Source organism: Anser cygnoides, chromosome 4, assembly GCF_040182565.1.
Source record: "Anser cygnoides isolate HZ-2024a breed goose chromosome 4, Taihu_goose_T2T_genome, whole genome shotgun sequence".
Lineage (NCBI taxonomy): Eukaryota > Metazoa > Chordata > Aves > Anseriformes > Anatidae > Anser > Anser cygnoides.
Window position 1 is genome coordinate 17,937,739 of NC_089876.1, and position 16,367 is coordinate 17,954,105.

At 36.1% G+C, this 16,367-nt stretch overlaps 1 protein-coding gene across 6 annotated transcripts in view; it reads right to left on the reverse strand.

Moving 5' to 3' along the window:
* Window positions 1-16,367, reverse strand: part of KCNIP4 (potassium voltage-gated channel interacting protein 4) — a 433,785-nt gene that overhangs the window by 219,521 nt on the left and 197,897 nt on the right. Inside the window, exon 2 of one of the 6 annotated variants that reach the window (XM_048062816.2) lies at window positions 2,296-2,830. The exons of the other annotated variants lie outside the window; for them this stretch is intronic. The gene's annotated coding sequence lies outside the window, so the exon portion shown is untranslated. The remainder of the gene's footprint in view (window positions 1-2,295; window positions 2,831-16,367) is intronic. 6 annotated transcript variants of the gene reach the window in all.

A 16,367-nucleotide genomic window follows, 5' to 3' on the forward strand; every position in this document is an offset into this window, starting at 1 on the left:
CCTACACACCTGTACCATGTAAGAGCCCAAAGCTCTCAGGAGTTTTGTGTTGTTAGGTGGGTGATGCTAAGTCATCTTATTGGAGAAACTCACTGAAGGGTGGGCTAGGTTTTCTAAAGAATCAAGTATTATGCCAATTTTCGCACTGTGAAAAAAACATCTTACAAATTACTTACATCAACAATATATTCAATAATAAGGTGTACCTCATTGATACCCAATCATCATTAAGAAACAAGGTTGTTTTAAACCAGATGACAAGGATAATTGGCCATTCTACGTGAACAACTAGTCCTACTTAGTCAAGTTGCATATGTGGTCTTTATAGCATAGGTTTGAAGAATGTGTTTGCAATAGTACAGAGAGACATAAAGTACTAACATTTGCTACTTCAATGCAAAGGAGATTTCTGTGCACAAAGCACTGAGACTTAGAGACTTTCAATAGTGCTAAACTCAGCAGAGCTACTCTTAAACTAACAGGCAGAAAATTCTTCTTATCTAAATTCTCTCTCTCCCTCCTGTCTCTGTGCAATATAAAGGTCTGCATTACCACTTCCTTCCTCTATTATTACATTCTTTGTTATCAGTTGATATATTTTTCTTCATAAAAATCATCTACATACCAGAAATATGACTCCATTTTCTAACACATTATTAGTTCTACATGGTTCTTTAGTCCTCATCACTCTATGCTTTTTGAAGGCTGCTTTTATTTAAATTCAGATTTCCTGCACTGGAAAGACTGTGTCTTGATTTATACCTTCTCCATTTGTTTCTGGAACACAGACATGTTTCTATGTGAGCTGGTAACCTTCCAAAAGGGTGTGGAAATTTCAGGAGCAAAGAGAGATCCAGTGGATACCCACAGAATACAGGGGACACTGAGACTTGTTTACATATTAGTCTTTTAAAAGTGTCAAAAGAATGTTGCTGTTTCATTTTAACATAAGAAGTTTGAAGAGAGGCCAGATAATATTTGCTTTGCTTTTATATTCACTGGCAATATAGGATGATGAAGAGAGTTCAGAATGTTCCAGGGAACTCAGAAATGTGAAACAATAAGAAATATGACATTTAATGCTCCTCGCTTGTCAAAATAAACAAAAAACAATGTGATGCATGAAAAGCTTTGCTGGTGTTAGGTATTATTTTTTATTATTTTATTTTGTGTTTTCTATTGCTTTCTCTGAAAATCTGATGAGTTTTTTTGATTGATGTTCAATCCCCATATTCTCTTCCATCATGAAAATGACACCATTCATGCAAATTCTTTATTTCATTGTGGATACACTAGACTGATAGGCAACCATAGCTCTGTTTTGTGCAATGTACATAGGAGAGAAGACATAAGGGGTGAGAAGAAGACTGTGAGAAGTTGTCTGTTCATCAGGAATTAAAAAACAACAAACAAACAAACAAACCAAACAACAACAAATCAACAACAACAAAAAAACCCAAACTACCAATAGCAACAACAACAAAATATCCAGTAACTGAAAGGGAGACAGGTATAAAAGCAGAGAGCGGACATGGATATTTATGGTATGGTCACTCTGGCGCTCTGAATAGCGCAGGTCGGCCACATTTAAAGTATGAACTAGCATGAAACAAAGAGAGATCAAGCATTTTTCCATGAAACTTTTTGCTACCATTAATAGCGCTGCTATAGTTACAGATACCAGTGAGTAACAGAGCCCATATTTTGTCATTCATTGAAAACATAAAAAGATCCTACTCAAGTAGTAAAGTTAAGCCCTGTAAGGATAGGCATCAAAAGATGCATGCTGTGCATGGTGGCCTAGTAAAACCCTTTCACCTGGCTGCCTATCAGTTTACATGACAGAGAAAGGATTCACACTGTCAGGTGATTGAAATATTCTGCAGAGAAGAACAAATGAAAAAAATTGAATACTTCCTTCACATGGGAGGACATCAAAATATATTTGAAGCAAGTAGATTGTGCCTGTTCGAATTACTAACACTGAAATCGAGCTAGATAAGTTAAAAGAAGTCATTTAAAGACCTTCAGATCAGTATTTTGAGATCTCACATGAAAACAATGATGTTGAAAACAATAATGTCTAAAATTGAACAGAGCTAAATAAAGATCAGTATGGAGGAAAGAAAAAAGATTCTGAAAGACTTTCTTTTTCCCCAAGCTACGAACAGAGGGTTCAAATGGCATCCTGAGACTTGCTATTCTCAAAATTAATTTTAGAATGTAATTTAGACTCAGCCATGAATATAGCCTTGTCAGAGTACAAGAGAACTGTGAAATTAAATATATACATACCTATGTACACAACATGGGAGTGGCTGGTTGTAACAGCAATTCACGTCTTACATTATTCTTCAGGATTATCAATATGCTTCAAATGTAAAATTCTTCATTCATAACTTCAGCCATTATTTATTTACTTTTTCCCTGAGGAATATCCCTCTGAAGGAGTTGCAGGGTTTTGCATCAGAAGAGGAAACTCAAGCTCTGTATTTGAAGATAATGGCAGGCTCTGGCAGAGGGAGCCCACAGCAGTGGAGATGGTCACCAGTAGAGAGCTTTCCCACAGAAATGCAACACAGCAGAACTAACTGATGGCTGGAGCAATTCTACACCTTCCTGTCAGTCTTGCTGCATATGAGGAAGATATCCAATAGGAAGACAGAAACAGGAGTTTGCTGGTAGCTTCTCCTTCCCAATATGCACCTTCTCCACACTGCAGGCTCTACTGCTTCCTCAGTGAAAGGATCCTGAGGAACTGAGCTGTGGTACACATCCATCCAGACTCAGCACCTTCCACAGTGCAGTCCTACTGCTTATCTTCCACCTCCTAGAAACAGAAGCAGGCTCAGGAACTTTCCCATAATTGTACTTCTAGAAACCCTACAAACCATAAAGCAGCAACTTTTTGATGCCTGTGGTTTTGGTCTCTGCCTGTCATGGCCTGTGGGCTTGGCTATTTCCATTCTTGCTCACTTTTCTGTGACTTTAATTCTGAAGCAATATTTTCATTTAATTGGATGCAGCACTTTTCATTTCAGTATCATTTTTCTTCTAGTTTTCTGGCTCCTTTCTTTGTAAAATGTCCTGCTTACTTGATCACTAACAGCAAGAGTCAGTCTGTAGCTTCCACTTTTGGACAAAGTTCTTATTTTAATCCTTTGTCCTGGGCGCTAATCACTTGAAATATGAACATGAAATTAAAAGGTGAAAGTTTGCCTGCAAAGTTTTTCCAGGTTCTATTCTAATTGTTATTGCAATAGAGACTACCTTTGAGTAAATCTCATAATTCAGAATCATCATTTTTCTGTTAAATTATTCAGATCAGCTATAAATCTTTCTGCAACCAGATTCTTCTCTTTGCATCTTTGATGATGCTTTGCATAACTTAGGCTTTGAGACTTACTTTTTTTTTTTTAACTTTTCTACTTTACGCAGCTATAATATCAGTTTAGATTTCACAGGTAGAAATGAAAGCTAGTCCATTTCATATACAAATGAGGCTAATGCTTTCAACAGTTGAACAAGTCAATTGATGGAACAGTTTATTTAATGTTTTCATTCCATTACCTCCTGTGAAAGACATGGTCTAGTCACTTCCATGTTCAGGGCTCAGGTCAAAAATCACTGTTCTGGATTATTTAACTTTCTTAATTAGAACAGCTCACTGTTAAAAAGTCACTGGCCAAATTTCTATAGCTTCATGACTGCCCAGGGAAACCCACAGTGCCCTCTAAATCGGCCAGGAATCTTTTTAAAATTGTGAGTTCAAATCTGCTCCTGTTGCAGCTGAGCAACATTTTGACAACTGAGTTGTGTGCCAAATTATACTGATCTCAGACCAATTATTTATCCATGTACACATTAACCATTTCTTTCTATCTGGTGTCTCACCATCAAAGTGCCAAGCAATAGATAGATCAGACATACTGGTACTTGAAGATAAAGCATCCTCTTTGCATTTATCAAGATACACAACCACACATGCAATCCTCTGTAAATAACATATTAAGATGAACTGTATGTGATGTTTTACCCATTCAATATTAGCATTCTGTTCTACTATCTGCGCTCAATTAAAGCTGCATATACCATCTTCAGTATATTGCCCTAATGATACCCTATCTTTTGGATAGTTTTGTAATTTCAACATAGGGAGTTTCTTCCTATTCAAAATAAAATAAAATAAAATACATATGGATATAATATGCTAGTTTTGACTAGAGGGATCAGCACATGCTTCCATCATGTTTTTTCACCAATCCATTTACATTGTATCCTTGTTTAATTATCTTTAAGTAACACATTAGTTAACTAATAGTCTAGCAAGTACAGAATAAAAAGCCAGAAAAGAAAGCCTGAAATGTAGCTTTCATGCTTATTAGCAGATTTAATCAAACTACTAGAAATTACTAGTCTCTCTACAAATAATGGAATGCCTTATTCTGATAAATGCAGGGAAAATAACAAAATCTATTTGATGGAGTATCCACAATGTTTTTTACAAGTATGTTATAGTCCCTATAAAAGGTAATCTATGAACTGAAGGTACAAAAGTCTATGGAGACAAGGAGTATGATGATACGCTCCTAAGCTGAATGTTTACATGCCAGCTGTAACAATATTAAGTTAGTGAGGTCAGAATAAAGCTGATCCATCTTCTCAATTAGATGTTAATAAATGAGTTTAGTAAAAGAAAAAAACATGGCATATTACTACATGATACTTAAGTAAGTGTGAAAGCTTCTGAGATATTCCTGTAATCAAAAAATGCTAGAAGCAGGGAAGGTTAGCAGACTGTGGTTTTATCTTTTTTTTTTTTTTTTTTTCTCCCCTCTCACATGGGGACAATTTTCAGTGATCCAGAATAAATTCAGAAGACATTTTGAAAAACTGCACAATTTACAGGGAGTCATTCCTCATTCTGATGACTTACATTGGTGAAACTTGTTCTGTGCATGAAGCTTTGAAATCTGTCCTATTCCCAATTCACTACTTCATATTGTTGCAAAAGTAGTAAAAGTGTCAAGGTAAAAATTTAATATAATAATTATCTGAAACTAGAGCAATATTTTAGTGATCACCAGAAATGATGCACCTACCTCTGCTGATAGTTAAATGTATATAGACCTTACATTTCAAGTTTCAAATGGGATCACTGAAGTTGAATGAACCCCTAGAAAACAGAGTCTATGCAAGAAGACTTAAAATATAGCCTGTAAAAAACAGCTATGAGAGAAGCACCTAATAAATATATTATTATTTTTTTTAATAATCCTGCAGACTCAGAATGATAAAGTATGATTTTAAGGGATCTCATGAAGCCACCTAGTCTAGTCTCTTGCATTATACTTATATCACTCCTAACAGATATTTAAAAAGAAACATTAAAAGAATTAGAGCCCCTGCCAAAGTACTGAAGCATTTTTTCAGTCTTTAGAAAAAGTGAATCCGGTCCTTCACCCAGTATTTACTCAAAATTCCCCAGTCTCTTTTGCTGCTATTTGAACCCATTTCTTCTCATCTTAGTCATGCAGCTCTGTAAATCTGTCTCTCAACTGAAGCAGGTCTGGTCTACAAAAATGAACTGAAGCAACTGAAATTCTATGAAGCAGTAACATAATTTCCATATGTCCTTCTTACAAAAACATCTTACTTATGATCCTTTGGTGTATTTTTTAATCAGAAAATTGAATATCTGAAATATTCAAGCTATTTTTAAAAAGTTTTCCAAAAAAAGGGAAAAAAGTATTGCAAAACACAATTTTCCCATAAGTATAAAAAATTCAAAATCATTCAGAATAAATTCTAAATTATTTCATAGCCTGTGGAAAACATAACCCATATTAAAACTGGACTACTGACTACTTCCCTTTTACAATGTAATCTTTCCCCTATTTTTCCCCATTTAGATAAAAAGTTTCCCTAGGCATTGACTGTGTTGTATACATTCAGAAAATCATTCCAGATGTATCTTAATCTAAATAATAAATGCCAATAAAATGATACAAGGAATCCAAGCTTTCTTTTTAAGTGGAACATGACTGAACTGAAAGTCCAATGGGGACATGCTATTTCATTTGGAAGTCACTGAAAACTACTGTTTCCATAGGTTTATCTGGACCTGTGACCTCAAACTGAGATCAGCTGCAAACAGCAAAATTATTTTAGGTATGCAGTGTTTAGCAGAGGTCAGCATGACACTTACAAATCTGTACTGTGGCCAAGTTCACTGAAAAAGAAAAAAACAGCGCTTGGAGACTCTTATTCTGTTTGCCCATTGCACTGGAAAAGAAAGTCCTACCAGAAATCCTGCAAATACAGAGAATGTCTGTACACAGTGATTTTGCATTTTGACCTCTGTGTTAGTTGAAAGATAAATGATGTTAGGGGTAGTCATAGAGTTTCTGACTTGCTAAAACAATTACATATCTTGTATATGTTATTTATTCAGGAAAATGTAATGTCTGTTTTATGAAATCAATTTAGTATTGATACGGCAGTTTTGGGTAGACAGACCACTTAATCTGTAACACGTCTAAACCAGGACATCAAAATTCAGGGAATTTTGATCAGAAATACATATTTCTGACCTCATGAACTCTGCTGGAGGAATTCAGTATCCCAACAGAGAAACTGCCCTGTGTTAAGGGAGCTGCTGCCAGATACTCAACATATATATAAAACATTCTTCTCTTGAATGTGTTATTTCTGGGCAGAACGAGCCCTAAATAACTGTCTCATTGCACATTAACAGTTTATGTGGCTGGATTTCAATTCCACATAATTTATGGAACACTAGAGAGTTTTATTACAAGGTTCAGGAGAAATTAAAAGAAAATCAAGTACAAATGAAGTATGGGTCATCCAAGAGCAGAATTCATAGAGGTACTGGAAAGCAAAATAGTATCTGTTACAGCATCCAAAAAGACAGACGGATTTCCAGTGCATGTGTTTTCAGGAAATAAAACAGTTTGGCTGAGGTTGAACTTTGTCATGTTAGACAGGGAAAGAGATGCCCCTTGTAAGTGGGCTAAGAATCATTGAGAAACACTTTTGCCTCTGCTTTACTGTAGACCCAATCCCATTTTCAGTGCTGAGAAAGCATAACATGAGATTTCATAGAGGCCAGGGGAATAATATGTGTGAGATAACGTCTCTCCTTCTTTTCCCAGTGGAAGGAGCTCAGCTAAAAAGAAACAAACAAGCAAAACCAAATTAAAACCCTATGTAATCTGTAACACAATCCATAAGCAACAAGACCTATTATAAAAAACTGCTGGGCCCAAAGTTGCTGGACTTAATTTACTATTAGTTTGTAACATACAATCATTTCCAAAAGTACAAAATGGGTGCAAAATTTGAAATAATAAATGTTTTATTCAGCACTAGAGTAAATACCAGCATGCCACTATGAGAAGGATGGTGATCAGGGTCAGCAGAAGGCTGCAGAGAAAGACTTTTCTCTTTTTGAAACAGAAAGTAACTTATTTGAAGGTGGTCGAAACAGTTTTAACCTCAGATTTAACCAAAAATGAAAGTGAAAGGACAGAATAAGGCACTCCATGCTTTTTCTCTCCAGATGTATTCTGGCCTTGTGGTGTGCTGGCTCTGTTTTTGGGGAGCCTGTGGTCACAAGGAACTTTTCTCTGTGGAGCACTCTTGCATTGCCGGAGCTTTAAGGTGGACTGTTTGGTTGTGTTACAATTACTACACATTCCTCATCATGCAACTAGTTAGTAACTCGCACAGGGGACAGAACTAGGTCCTGCAGGGAGGCATTCCTGTCTTCCTGTGAGCAGTACTGCTGACTACCATAGCTGTGGGTCATACCAGTCCCTTATGCAGAATTACTGGAGTTGCATTGTCTTGTAACCAATTTAATCTTTCACACTTGCATCAAATGCAAATAAAATGCTGCTGTCTGACAGCACTCTCTGCTCATATTGGCATATATGTCATCTCTCATTAGTAGACTTGGGCCCAGCTTTTGTAATGAGTGGTGAAAGAATACCATTCCTAGCTGCTAGTGTCTGCATGGGGAAGCACCAAGCCTAATGGAAAGCCTGCTTGACATTACTTCGTTTTCTACAGAAACAGATAAGTAAAGAACCTATATTTAGTCCATTATTCACTCTGAAAACAGTCACCTAGTATTTTGGATAAATGTAGTCAGAAAGACTCAAGTATGATTAAATTCCTAAAAAAAAGAAAAAAAAAGAGAAAGAGAGAGAGAGAAAGAAAGAGAGAGAGAGAGAGAAAGAAAGAAAGAAAGAAAAAGAAAGAAAGAAGAAATAAAAAACAACTTTGACTGAAAGCCAGTGCTTTACTTACTCTGGGCTATTTTAATGGGACAGATAATACCAAATAAAGGATACTCACAAACAGAATTCAATTCTGTATTGCTGCTTGCTTTAGCACAGGCTGATGGAGTGCCTTAGAGTGCCCTTACATATTTTAAAATAGAAGGTAGATGAATAGACATGCACCTCCGTTTTTTAAGTGAGATAAGTCACAGTTCTTGAATCATTTTTCTTTTCTTTGCTCCCTTCTTTTTAATTTAAGACAATATTTGTACATTTTATTGTATCCTTATCAAAGTTCTGTGAGCATAGTTAATCTCACTTCATGTGATCAGAATAAAAGCAACAATTACACTGTGAAAAGTAATAGATCTCATTGCAAATTAATTTTTTGAAACAGATAACGAGATCAGGTGTTTTACCTTGAGAGGAATATTGGCAAGTAACACTTTTCTGGGCAAACATCTTTGTCTACGAGTTGGATTCTATGTAAAGAAAAAAATCAATTTCTAGTATATATTCACTTCACCAACTCATTCTTGGTGTATTCTCAAAATTGGTTCATTTCTCTATATATACACACTCCACATATTGTAACCAATAATGCATAGGCCTGGACATCTACCCCAGGATCTCAGAGTATTTTTCATAAGTGTTTTGCAGGAATATTTGTTCACCTTTAGAAAGGCAAACAAACTAGAAGGTAATGAGCTGCCTCTCAAAACACAGCTATAGAGCCAAAAGTACAACCTGTATATCCTTTTGTCTTTCTGGTGTCCAGTCTGTCTGCTATGCTACAGCTTAAAGTATCTGTAACAACACTCTATAATTTTGTTGCTGCAATGTCTGTAATTGTTTTGGGTGTGTTAGTCTACTGTGAAAGGTTGAAACAGAGAAGGTAGAGTACAGCTCTTGCTGTGAAAAAAAATGTAATCTGGAAAAGGCACAAGCAGACTCTTATTGTATAGAATAACTATGGAGTTAGGATTAAAGAGACTCCAAAACTCTTTGAAATTTGTCACTGTAAAGCTAAAAGTTTATTCATAAGGAGTCCAAATCATAATGGTTTAATCAACTGTTGAAGCTCACAAACTCCTTAAAATTGAATGTGTTAAAAAACTGACTACATAGATTGATGATTGTGCATTTATTTCTACCTGCTGAGTTCTCTAGCATAATATTAACTATGTAAATAATTTAACATTTTGTTTTAAAAAATTATTCCATGAATTCTTTTCACTCTGAAAATGAGATTTGCACCTTCACTTGAAATCTTTCATGTCAAATAGAGGATAAAGAATAACAGGTTATTAAGTTCCCAGTTCTTATTGAAGAACATTTCTCTCTTAAATGAAATGTTCTGGCCGAAATGGCATGGGATGCTACATGGAAGAGAGACTTTGGCAGTTAAAAATAATCAGGAATGCAAGAATTCAACTTAGCACTGCCTTAGTTCCAACCTCTTCCCAATGTTATCCAAGCACTATGAGGAACAACTGGAAGGACATGATTCCACTTATTGTTAGTTATTACTTCCTTTTTTCCTCATTTTGCACTGCATTTATTGGGCTAGATAAAGCATTAGAGTTGACAAACTTCAGATTGCTACATTTTGGGAAGGATAAACAGGCATTTTAATAACAGTCTCTGATTTCTTAGGAACAGCCATATCAAAATCTTTTAAGTGTTTAGCTTTCTAATGATATTGACTGTGAGAAAGCTTGGGAGCACTTAGAAATGACAGGCTGATAAGCTTTGAAATTCATGCACACAATCTACAGGTATGATGAGTTTTGATTTGAAATGTACAAGCTGTTGAAACACCTTCTGGCAAACGCATAATACAATCCCCTAAAATTTTTATGACTAATTAAAAAAAAATAAATTGATTTTGCTGTATTCTAAAACTGACCCATTGCTACATATACAGTGAATCCACTGAGCTGGGAAATGTCCTACCAGCCATGCCTGTGCTGCAGTTGATCTGTACAGGTGCAGTAATTTCCATGACAAGGAGAACCCTTTGGGCTTTTGCACTGAACTACCCACAGCACAATCACACAGTGAGGACCTGCTGCCAAAAAACTGACCCGAGCATGTTTGGTGGCCATTTATCCAGATGTTATCTTGACTGGAGCTACATCTTCAAACAGGCTACCCTGTGTTTAGAAGCTTAAAAAAATTGTCGTATCCTTTTTTCATCATCACTAAAACTTCCAGATAACCTGTGGCACTCTGTAAGTTTAAGAGCTCCAAACAAATTGCAAATTTGTGAAACGGTTTTCAGGCAAAGGCATACTTCTTAATTCACGGAAGAAACAGATCTTCCAACAATTCATTTGACTCAGAGAAAGAAAAGACCATTCTAGCTGGTTCTGGTTACTTCAGTTAAAATTATGGCACAGTAATGAGCAGTAAAAACTATGCCAAATTAAAACATTGAGATGGAAAGTGAATTTTCCATAGGCCCAAATTAAAGTGGAAAAGACATTTCTGAGGTTGAAGCTAATGAAAAATTAAGTAGATTTGCTTCCCCACCCTTTCCCCAGGCATTTATTTGAAAATCTTTAGTGATTGTGTGTTAGAGAGCAAGTGAATGAAATATGGCAGAAGAAATTCCAAGACAGAGAGATAGAATGTGATGGATTTCTCTGCATACTATCAGAGAGGTCTAAGGGAATCTGATTGAAAATTTCACCTCTGCTATTTGGTTTACGGTCAACAAAATTCAACAGAAAAGGAATACTCCTTTGGGACTTGAGTACTGAGAAAAGGAAAGAAATTATTTGCTCCAGAAATTAGACACTTTGAATATTGCTATTTACTTACATCATGTTTTTGTCTTTAATCTGAGTCTTATGCAATAAAAGAATTGGAAAGAAGACAGTCTCACTGAGAGCAGTGAGACTACAGCCCTTGTCAAACTTCTCTGTTACTTGGTTATGAAAACGGGAAGATATAAAGGAGAAAGATTCTTATCACTACATCCACACTGTGTGTCAACAGGTGGCAAAGTGAAAGGCAGCCTTAAAAGCCCTCTGTCCCTCTCCCTTGCTGTCTGTGAAGAGGAAAAAATAGAATGCAATGTTCAGGTGTGGAAAAAAGTGAGGAGCAGTTTGTGGAAGAAGCTGTGGGATGGTTGCATTAAGCCAGAAGGTATTTAAATTGAATTCTCTATGTATATAGCTGAAGGAGAAAATCATACTGAAATGACAGAAAAGAAAAACAGTTCAGAGATAAAAGGATACTACAGGGTTTGGCTGAACTGAAGGGTAGGTGAGAAATGGGGTGCTTGTAGACCACAAAGAAAACAGCTGAAGAAATTGAATAAGAGATTTCACATCCCCTCATTTTCTCTGCCTTGAATTTTTCCTTCCTTTTGCTTTACTCACTGGGAACCCTTCCCTTAATTTCTCACTGTAAGTACGATATTAAAATTTAGACAAATGAGCACTTACTTACATTTCAAGTTTGCATATCTACTGCTTTTTGCCTTGGCAAATGTACCTGCATTCTCCTATTAGAATTTATGGAATATACACAGCTACCTAAATTATGTCTGACAGCTTCCGTTAATGTGGGCAGGTAGATTTTACACTATGAAATACACTTCATCCATAACAATTAAAGTGTACTGCACAAGTTACGTGACCAAGAGAGATGAAGAGAGTATAAAGAGTTAAAGCTTCCATGGTAACCTTGGCAGTGAGGATGCAATTGGCTCGCTTGGTCCCTTCTGTCACATCTTGATTCCATGCCAACAAATCATGAACTGTCCATCATTTCACACATCTATTTTTAGAGCATACTCAGCTGCTACCAATAAAATGATAAATGATACATGCTCACAGAGGGCTATTGCTGGTCGCAGAAAGGGCTGTTTCCATCTGAAATGTAAGCTGGAGATTTGGAGTAAATCACCATGACAAAGGTACTGACCTTCAGTAAAGACAGACTGAAGGTTTCGGTCAAACTGCCTTTTGCTTTTCTTAGCAGCAACTTGTTCCTAAGTAAAAGCAAACAAAATCTATGCCAAATATGACCAAATACATCTGTAGCTATTACAGGAATTGTTCCAAAGGGCCAGTACCTCTGCAGACTCACTCTCAAGTGAGAAGCATTTATATAGTGCCTCATCTACACTGAAGTACCTTCTCTTTTGTGCTTTAAATAGAAATGCATGCTGGTATTTAAACAAGACCACTGCAAACACAGAATCTTTAATAATGCATTTTTCTGGGAGACAGCTCTGTTCATACAGGATTCCCAACACTCAGACATTGAACAGAAATTGCTTATGATGTACCATTCATTGCTGTGTCTGCGCTCCAACAAAAATAAAATAAAATAATATATATAGAGAGAAACAAATGGGAGGAGACCATTTAATGGAAAGAGAAGCATGAAAATAACCTTTCCTTAGGTGATCAGATCTAAACCAGCAGAAGAAGTCACATCATACTATGTCATACTATGACAGGGAAACTCAACATAAAACATTGAACTTAAAATGCTTTCAGTGCCTACTGATGGTAACGCCTCAGAGAAGTATAAGAATACCTCAGTGTCAGCAATCTTCATAATTCTGCTTCTCTCTTTTAGTTAGATGTTCTTCATTTTTAATCCATATTCTGATTGGTCTGCGTTTAGTTTGCCTGGCTCCAGCATCACTTGCTAGAGTTCTAGACATTGTTCCAAAACATTGCATAGAATTCCAGACCTACTTTTATATACAAATCCGGCACGCTGAATTATTTCATAATATTGCCTGAAGACATATAGCTTCATCATTTCTAAGCACAGAATATTATTTAATATTTTACAGGTCAATGAAACTTATCAGCAACTACTTTTGAACTACTTTTTATTCCTATTAACTTTATATGATTTAAAATAAGGAGAATAAGGTCTTTGGAGAAGGGACTGTAGGTAATTAAAAATGTAATCAGTCCCCAAACTATAGGAATCTTACTCTTACTTGAAAACATTTGTTGTTGTTGTTGTTTTCTAAATAAAGTCAATTTTCTTTTAGTGTTCAAACATTTTTGTGCATATATACCAATATACTTATTACACCTAGGATAGGAAACTGCAGTTCTCAGATGGTTTTCCTGACTGACAGAATATATTCTGAAAAATCAGAGCTATATTATTATTATAATTCCTCTATTTCATTTGCTAATCTGCCCATTTATTTGACAGCAGAGAGCTTTTTCTTCCAACCAGTAAATTACTCTTTTAATGTATTATTCTTGACTTACACCAGAATAAAGCTTATTTTTAATATATATAGTCTCTATATCTTTTCCCTATATACGTTCTCAGAAAGAAATAAAAAATAAAAAATATTGATGATTGAAATATTATTTGGCTTTTATATTACCTTTTTTTTTTTTAAAGGATAGATGAAAATGCACAACTGATTATGTCTTATGTCTGAATTACCAAGGAAAATTCCATCAAAGTCATTCACCTGTTCTTCTACAAAAGAAGTCGTCTTACTCAGCTACGTACAAGGTTCATTTCGGCATTGAAGAAAATATTTCTGCTTCTATGCTACTGTGGAGCACTGGTATTAAAATTATGCTAATGACATTGCACAAGAGTGGTTCACTTGCAGCTAACTTAACTGAGAGATGCTGCATATACTTACTAATTAAAGTAATCCATAAACTTCTGGTTAGGCATTAAACAACAACAACAACAAAACAATTCCACAAAACAAATCATAGAATATGCTACAAGAATCTAGCTAAATGATAATTATAAGTTAATCATAAGTGTATTCACCCCTTCAAATACAACATTCCTTTAGTATATAAATGAATAGAATTATGTCGAATTACTCTTCTCTCAGTCATTCCACATATTGCTTTGGCACCAGCATGCATTAATTTTTAAAGCACATTAAAAAGTTTACATTTTTTTCAGTCTTGCAAAGTCACACAGGCCCTGATTATTAAGGTGACATAAGGGCATAGCAGCATAAGCTTCCTGTTCATCAATAGGATCAACAAGGACAGAAGGACTTTCACCATAGTTATAAGGCACCCAGTTTACACATCAGAGTCACCTCCACACCAATCCAGGTAGGTATACAGGGCCGTTTTCTAGGAAACACCATTTCATGAAGAAGAAAATCAAATAAAAAATAGTACCCCTACAATCCTTTGTTAGAGTATGTCAAATTACATTGAGTGGATGCTTTGATTGCACAACATCTCTGCAAAATTTTGGTTAGCTGTTCTTACTGTCAATTTCAAAAGTTATAAAGAGAAGAAAGTGAATGAAATGAGGAAAGAGGAGAACCGAGAGCTGTCCTGCTACTCACAAGGGAAGAGGGAATAGCCATCCTGACCTGCTCACCTCTCCAATCCCTCCTGCTCTCCAGTAAGGTCCCTCACAGAATCACAGAACAGTTGAGGTGGGCAGGGCCCTCTGAAGGCCATCTGGTCCAACCCCTGCTCACACAGGGCCACCCAGCGCAGACTGCCCAGGACCATGTACAGGTGGCTTTTGAAAATCTCCAAGGAGGAGACTCCACAGCCTCTCTGGGGAAGCTGTGCCAGTACTTGGTCACCTATACAGTAAGGAAGTGCTTCCTGCTGTTTAGATGACACCTCCTGGGTTCCAGTTTGTGCCCACTGCCTCTTGCCCTGGCATTGGGGACCACACAAAAGAGCCTGGCTCCATCCTCTCTGCACTCTCCCTTCAAGTATTTATAGACATTGTTGAGATCCCCCCAAGTCTCCTCTTCTCCAGGCTGAACAGTCCTAGCTCTCTCAGTCTCTCCTTACAGGAGAGGTGCTTCAGTCCCTTTATTGGACTCTCTCCAGTAGGTCCATGTCTCTCTTGTACGGGGGAGCCCAGACCTGGATCCAGTACTCCAGCTGTGGTCTCACCATTGCTGAATAGAGGGAGAAGTCCTCCTCCAGGAGGAGAGGGAAAGGGACTTCTGGCCACTTTCCAGTCCCTCGAAGATGACTGTTGAACACAGACAACTGAAATTACCAACCTATCCTTAGAAAATACATTTTATATATTTATAACTATTTACTCTTTAATATTCCTTTTTCATTTAATAAAAATAAAATAATTTGTAATTAAAAAATAAAAAATAAAATTAACCATTCAGCTGCATGCTGGCTATTCTGCCAGCACTTTGTATTTTGTGTGCCACTCCATGTTATTCTCTGAAAATACTGATGTGCAATTGATGGAAGAGTTCATTTATGTATTATTGATAAAGTACATATGTATAATTTAAATTCCCTAACATATCTACCTGCAACTCACAGGTAGAAGTAGTTCTTTGCTCCTCCAAAAAGCTAGATTTATTAACAGAATAAGTTTCCATGTGAACAAAAGTGGTAACATGAGCCTTTTAGAAAAAATATTTTCTTGATATAAATGGATAAACATGAGCCTACTGACGCTATCGTTAATAATTTGGAATATTTGCATAAATGTGAGCAAAGATGGATGACTTTAAACAACGGTCACTAATTAAGAGACTCAAAGAAAGAAAGGACTAATAATAGTTTGTAAACCAAGATAGGGATATTAGCATACTGTATCTCATATCATTGTGGTAATGTCAGAAAGACAAATAGTCCTGATTACATCTGAAGCAATACTATAACTAATGCAATCAGTCACAGCAAGGGACTTTTTTTTGCTGTTCATTTCTTACATAAACTTTGATTTGTAAATTAGGTCTGTTGTTGAAATATACGTGTGTATGAAAATGAATAAAATTTGTTGTAATAATAAAATATGCTAACTGAAGGATCTCCTTGCAACTGAATTATTAGTAGCCATTTCCTAAAACTAGCTAATCATTATGCAGACTTCAGTCTAAGACATATTGTTAGAAGTGAATGGCAGATCATTAGGAAAGTCCGTTTTCCAGAATTCTTGCCAAAAATCTTCTCTGACTGAATATTTGCAAGATTATTTTGAATTAGCCAAAGGCTGAAAAATTAGTCACAAAGAGGTAATAAAATGTCATTTAACTCCAGTTAGTGCTGCTCAGTGCTAATTAAAGTGTTGCAACTATTTTGA